The following is a 7,144-nucleotide window of genomic DNA, read 5'->3' on the forward strand; positions in this document are numbered from 1 at the left end:
GAAAGAGAAAGGAGGAGGAGGGAGAAGAGGAGAAGAAAAAGGAAGAGAAGGAAAAGAAGAAGAATGAAGAATAATAGTGGAATCTGGGGTGCCAAGATAGTTGTAAATGAATTAACAGCATAGTTCTAATCATAGAGTCTCTAGAATTTCAACTCCAATCCTTATAACATGATAGGGCTCCTCAGGTGGGGCTAGTGGTAAAGAACCTGCCTGCCGTTGCAGGGATCATAGGAGACATGGACTCGATCCCTGAGTCAGAAAGATTCCTCTGGTGGAGGGCATGGCAACCCACTCCAGTATTCTTGTCTGGAGAATCCCATGGACAGAGGAGACTGGCAGGCTGCAGTTCATTGGGTCACACGGAGTTGGACACGACTAAAGCAACTTAGCACGCAATCATAACTTGATAGTTAAGAACATATTGTATGTTAATTCCTGTGCTAAAAGCTTTATATAAATTATCTTAAAGAATATTCCAAAAACTTTTTGAGATAGGCAAAATTAAGTAAAATGCTCAGTGACACCTACTAGATTGAAAACTCAGGCTATGAATCTAGACAACTCATAGCCACTTTTGTGAATGCTTACAGGATGCATGGAGGTTCTTTGAGAGGGCTTTGGGTAACTCAAGTATTTTACCAGAAATTACTCACTTCAATTTGGCCACACAGATTAACAAGCATATCAAATAGTTACGCTTTTTGCTAGAATAATGTCAACTCATGGTAAAACACTGATAAGTCAAGCATACGCTTACTGTTAAGTGTATCTTTCTTTTGCTAGTAAAACCTAGAAAGCACTTCCTTTTTTTTTTTTTTCATGATACAATGTCAGTGATCTCCAGCTTGTCCTATCAAGGACTCTTTCGGTTCATCCTAGTCATCTTACTTGTGTGTGTGTGTTTGTTTCTTCTTAGAAAGAATATGTTACTTTCTTATTTCAGATGATACACGTATTTCAGTCACAAATCTATCTTCTTTAAAGAAGAAATTAACACTGAATCCCAAACTCACACAGATTAAAAAAATAGCATATTTTCTTTGATGTCAAGTTGCTCCTGGGCATTTTTATACCCTTGGGCAATTCTCTTTCCAAAATAATTGTGCATCACATTTTTAACATCCTGAGGCCTGTCATAACACCACAGTTGTTTTTTTTTTCCCCACTAATCTTCTGGTTTCTGGTTGTATTGGTTCAGATGTTTTCAGAGTGATCCCTGTGTTGAACCATCTGCAAATTTGATTACTACGCTGTTTACTCAAATCTATTGAATCATCAATAAAGGAAGAAAAGAAAACATACAGGCTTACACTGGTCCTGCAGTGCCCCCTCCCTGCACCCCTAAGGTCCAGACACTGTCATTTATCACCAGTCCACGTTTATGTCCCAGAAGCTAACCTTGCTCTGTGGACAGAACTGACATCCAAGTGTCCCTCTATTTGTATTATGAGTTAAAGCCGTGGGAAGAGCCATCTCAGCTCTTCAGCTAATCCAGTAGTAACAAACTCTCGCAATTTTATGGTGCTTAAACTTAACATTCATATTACTTCACACTCACATTCTAAATGTTCCAGAATCTAACTTAGGCAACAAACTATAAGCTCCCAGAGACTCAAAGTTGTAGATAGAACACAATGAAGAAAGAGCTGAAAAATCACCTATTCCCCAACAGCTTTGGCAGCTTTCTGAGCTGATGGATAGACTCTTATATGCCCTTCTATTTTAGCATATTGTTATAGTCAAATGCTCTGGGAAACAGACTCACTCAGAAGGACAATGCAGACAGTGCAGTGAAGTTTATTACACTGGCGGGCACAAGGCAGAGTCTCCTCTTAGCCAAGGACCCCGACCAACTTTTGTGAAAACTTTATATACTTTAAGTGTACTGCTCAAGCCCACATCCCCAAATTCCTTACACCTAGCCTAGAAAGTGTTAAAGGGAGATGCAATCAGGTTACAGCCATGACTCATAATCAGAAGGGTCAGGTGGTTACACATTGTAGCCTACACCAATGGGTCCATAAAGATTACAAAGGTGACTGACTACATAGGGGATTATCACATTCTTTTTGGCGACGGGAAATCTTGGTACGGAGTCTGGTGTTTATCAGTCCGGGAGGTCAGTTTGGCTGCAGGTGTGTTATCCTCATGGCTACCAGGCACATAGTCCAAAGTTCACTGAAAGGTCAAGATGGAGTTTCCTTCATTTTCAAGATGGAGTCAGCTTGGCCTCTTCCTTTCCTCCTTCATTCCCCCCTCTTGATGTTCTCAACTTCCAGTGTGAGCATCAGTCATCAGGAGGTACTGCCTTTCAGATTTCCTGGTATATTTGGGTAAATTAGTCAGCCTCTGTGATACAAAGTTAACAACACATTAGAGAATACAAGGTCCACATAACAGAATCAACAGAACAACTATAACAATGTTAATATAGTTTTCCACCAATCACCCTTTACCCATCATAGAACAGAAGTCCAAAAAGGAAGTTTATCATCAGACATAGCTTTTACTTGATCTTTCATGTCATCTAGAGTGGCTGATATATTGCCAGATAAATCAGGAATATATACACAATATTCATCTTTGATTATAGCACAGGTGCCTCCTTGAGCGGCTGTAAGTATGTCTAAAGCCATTCTATTTTGAATTACCACTTTCCCCTTTTGTATTTGTTCAGTATTTAGTGCTTGAATAGCTCTTAGGCTGTCATGTAGGTTTCTTTGGGTGAAATTAGTTGGAGCTTCAACTCTAATCATTATGTCCATAGTACCCAATGAGGGAACAAATATAGCAGCCAAATAATCATACCGATGGAAAACTGATTGTGACCATCTACCCTGACCATCAGGGTAAATTTAAAGGCTCTTGTATTGTTGACCTGATGTTTCCATGGGCAAAGGCCAGACCTAAAGTACACCTCCCTATCCATCGTGGGGGCAGCCAAGGCCATACATTAGTCCCACATAACCAATGGGTGCCGTTAGGAGCAATGCACCTGATTCTGGGGTTAAGTCCCCAGTCTGTCCCGGGCCATTGGGGTGGATTGACTGGGATAATAAGTAACTTTATAGGTCTTATGGCACTGTTCTGTCTGTAGAAAGCCCATTGGTTTTAAATTATTTTATCCATTGTTTGGATATTATATCCAATAATGTGTACATCTTGTTCCCAGCAAATTTCAGCTATCCTAACAAGTTGTCCCTTTTCTGGAGTAACCCACAAGTATTCATCCCATATCTGGTAAAATTGATCAAAATATTGGTTAATTTCTGATTGTTTGGACTTACTGGCTTCACATGATATTGATAAGCATTTTCTGAGCTAAGTGTATAATTAAAATATATCCCATGGCCATTTGTCAGCTTGTCAGCCTTTTTATCACACCAATGGGTAGTGGCTGCTGTGATTAGTTTCTAGACTTGATTTTTGTTGTTTTGTGTGATGCAAAAAATCATATAAGCTAGGCATATCACCCCCCCATAGAGGTGATACCCACCACGGGAGTCCATCCATGACAGACATGGGCATGGTTCCACATACCCAGCAGTTGGATTTTTTATGAAAGTCAGCATAGGAAGGTGCCCATGAAATGAAAACATTGTCTTGTGCTGAAACTATTAGCTAGTCTCAAGAGAATACAGGCAAGTCCTTGAAGCAGCAGTTCATTGCATAGCTTCATCTCTTCTTCTTCTTTAAGATGCTATTGGTTTCACGGGGATAAGTGAGGTCCCTTTGTGTAGTCCACTCAGTGTCCTCCGGGTCTGTGTGGTATGCTCTTTTCACCCTCATATGGTGGATCCAGGTGCAACTTTAACTGCCGTAGAGGTGGTTAGAGAAACAGTATATGGACCCTTCCAATGTGGGGCCAAGGAGTCGTGTTTCCAGTCCTTGACCCACACCTGGTCACCAAGCACAAATTGGTGAATGTGTTCCCCACGGGGGAGTGGCACTCTTTCTTAGTTTCCTGATTTATTACCTTACACAGTTGTTCCATCTGCTGTGAAATCCCATCCCTTTACCTGTGGCAAATTTGCCGACACCTGTCTTACTATGGGAGGGGCCTCCCATAGACAATTTCATAAGGAGAATGACCATGAGAATGCAGGGTTACCCTTAATTTGAGTAAGGCTGCCAGAAGCAAGTCCATCCATGAACAATCAGTCTCTATGATTCATTTTGAAAGTGTCTGTAAGAGTTTGGTTGGTTCTTTCCACCATTCCAGAACTCTGGGGCCTATATGCTGTATGTAATTTCTACTTGACATTTAGAGCTTTATATACCTGTTGAAGTAAGCTGGCCACAAAGGCAGGGCTGTTGTCTGATCCTGTCCTGGTTGGGAACCCAAATCTGGGGATTATTTCTCAAAGCAGACAGCAAGCCACTTCATTTGCTTTTTCAGTTCAGGTGGGGAAGGCCTCCACCCGTCCTGAGAAGATATGTACCATGATACATACCATGACCAGTAAATGATAGTGTCGGCAGGGTTTCATCTCAGTAAAGTCCACTTGTAAATTTTCTCCCTTTTAACTGTATTCCTGGAGGTTTTTGTTTATATCCAGGGGCAGCATTGACCTGTGACAAGCAGAACAGTTCTAGGATTCCATTCTACATAAGGAGGAAAATTGTGCGATTAAGAAATACTTTCAAATTAATTCTTCCATTTTGTCATGTCCCAAGTGGGTTGCCTGGTGAACCTGAGACACCGGTGTGGGGGCTAATGCCTCAGGTACCAGTAACCTGCCATCCATCAGTTCCCACCAACCTTTTTCATTTTTGGTGGCCCTTTCTGCTTCAGCCAGGCTGGGATATACTGTGGGAGAGTCAAAGGTAACTCAGGCATTTTTGAGAGTACAAAGGTTCTGATAGGTCCCCCACCAGCAGCCCCAAATTTCTCAGCCGCATGTTTTGTGGCTTTATCTGCTAGTCAGTTTTCTCATGCTCGTGGGGTATCTTCCTTTTGGTGAACCCAGCAATGTATCACTGCTACCTTTTCAGGTTTGCACACAGCATCTAATAGAGTTAAGATTTCTTCCTTGTTTTTAATGTCCTTTCCATTGGCTATCAGAAGACCTCTCTCTTTATATAAAGCCCCATGTACATGTAAAGTAGCAAAAGCTTACCTGGAGTCTGTGTAAATGTTTGTCTTCTTACCTTTTGACAGCTGGCAGGCCTGGATTAGAGCATATAGTTCAGCCCATTGAGCAGATCAGTGTGATGGCAGAGAGCTAGCGTCAGCGATGGGTTCTTCCATGACTATTGCATATCCCTACAGTCATCCTTGTTTCACCAGGTTGGTGCCGTCAGTGTACAGGACCCAATCTGGGTCCGTTATTGTCTGGTCTCTCAAGTCAGGTCTGCTGGCATAAACTTCTTCTAGGATTTCCTTGCAATCATGTGAGGGCCCACCTTTTCCCACAGGAAGGAGAGTGCTGGATTCAGGGCCTGCAAGGCTCAATAGTAACATGGGGTTTCTCACATAACAGTCCTGGGTATTGAGTAATCTGGGATGTCAATGGCCATTTATGGGGGTCCCCTTGCAGGAGAGTGTTGACCTTATGAGTAACTTTTACGATCAAATCTTGGCTCAAAGTCAGCTTGGTTGCCTCCCAGACCAGTAAGGCAACCACAGCAACTGCCCATAAGCATCCCTGCCACCTGGTGGCAACATTGTCCAGCCATTTCGAGAGATAGGCCATAAGCCTGTCCCATGTCCCCATAGTCTGGGACAGCACTCCCATAGCCACCTTGTCCTTTTCAGTCATGTAAAGAGTAAATGGCTTAGCAAGGTCTGGCAGGCCCAAGGCAGGTGCTGACGTAATTGCCAGCCTTAGTTCCTCAAAGGCCTGTTGCTGTGTCTCAGTCCAATTTAGTGAATCTCCTTCTGGTCCAGTTAGGAGTTCATATAATGGCTTGCCATCTGGCAATAGCCTGGAACCCAAATTCTACAAACCCATTGGCTCCCAACTCTGAACTGTCATCTGGTTCTCGGTTGCAGGATTCTCAAAACGACCTCTTTTCTGGACTGGTCTAACAGCCTCGTGCCTCCTCTCAGAACAAACCCCAAATATCTTACCTCCTCTTTGCAGATCTGTGCCTTATTTTTCCAGACTCGGTAGTCAGACTCCAACAACAGCTGTAGGAAAGCCTTGGTCCCTTCTCAGCAGTCTTTGCTGTTCTTGGCAGCCAACAGCAAGTCGTCCACGTATTGTAGCAACCAGCATCTGAATTTCTCTGGCTGGAATGAGTCCGGCTTCGCCAAAGATGGTTGGGGATTTCTTAAATCCTTGTGGGAGGCAAGTCCAGGTGAGCTGTTGTTTGGTGCCCCCTGCTGGGTCTTCCCATTCAAAACCAAAAATGGGTTAAGACACCAGGGTGAGGCATACACAGAAGAAGGCATCCTTGAGCTCTAAACAAGTATAGATCTTAGCATTTGGTGGGAGGAAAAGTATAGCGGTTAGGAACGGTGGGATGCAGAGTCACGGTGTCCTGGTTGACCAGTCTGAGGTCCTGCACAGGTCTATAGTCCTTGGTGAAACAAGGCCAACTGGCATTAATCAGGATGCCTGTCTGTTTCAGTCTGTTTATGTGTGGCAAAATGTGAACTTGAGCCTCTAGTGGCAGTGGGTGCTGACGTTTTCTGACTGGGGTGGCACCGGATTTGAGTTCTATTACCACTGGAGCTTGATGTATGGCAAGTCCCCAGGGTGAGGGGGGTTATCTTCCACCCAAATCTCGGGAAATCATCAGATTAATTCCCTCCCTTGGCTATCTAGTCCATCCGGATTTCCTTCCAGAGGGTCATGTAACCTCCATTCATCTTGAGGGGTTACTGAGAAGGAGAGTAAATAGGTAGTTGAGCCCACCTGGAGAGTGCATCTTTCTTGGGGGGGAAAATGTCACTTGTGCCCCCAATATAGACAAGTCTCTCCCCAACAGAGGTACTGGACATTCAGGAATATAAGGAATTCATGAGTCACTTGTCTCCCCTCTGGCATTTCTGGGGTAAACAGAATGGTCTGATCAGCTTTTCTCTGGTTACTCCTTCTATGGCAGTGGCCTTTATTGAGAGGGGTGCTACCAGTTCAGTCACCACTGACATTTCTGCCCCAGTGTCCACTATAAGGGCAATAATTTGGTCCCCGAC

General features: G+C 43.5%; 1 long non-coding RNA gene across 2 annotated transcripts; it reads right to left on the reverse strand.

Moving 5' to 3' along the window:
* Positions 1–1,018: 1,018 nt before the first annotated feature.
* On the reverse strand, positions 1,019–6,943 carry LOC133230255 (uncharacterized). 2 transcript variants are annotated; one of them, XR_009730800.1, is made up of 4 exons: positions 6,074–6,943; positions 5,152–5,450; positions 4,455–4,572; positions 1,019–2,349 (listed from the first exon to the last, which is right to left on the reverse strand). It is a non-coding gene; the product is annotated as an uncharacterized LOC133230255 (long non-coding RNA). The 2 variants fall into 2 exon arrangements; XR_009730799.1 differs by having other exon boundaries at positions 1,019–4,572.
* Positions 6,944–7,144: the final 201 nt, after the last annotated feature.

This window comes from Bos javanicus, chromosome 18, assembly GCF_032452875.1.
Source record: "Bos javanicus breed banteng chromosome 18, ARS-OSU_banteng_1.0, whole genome shotgun sequence".
Lineage (NCBI taxonomy): Eukaryota > Metazoa > Chordata > Mammalia > Artiodactyla > Bovidae > Bos > Bos javanicus.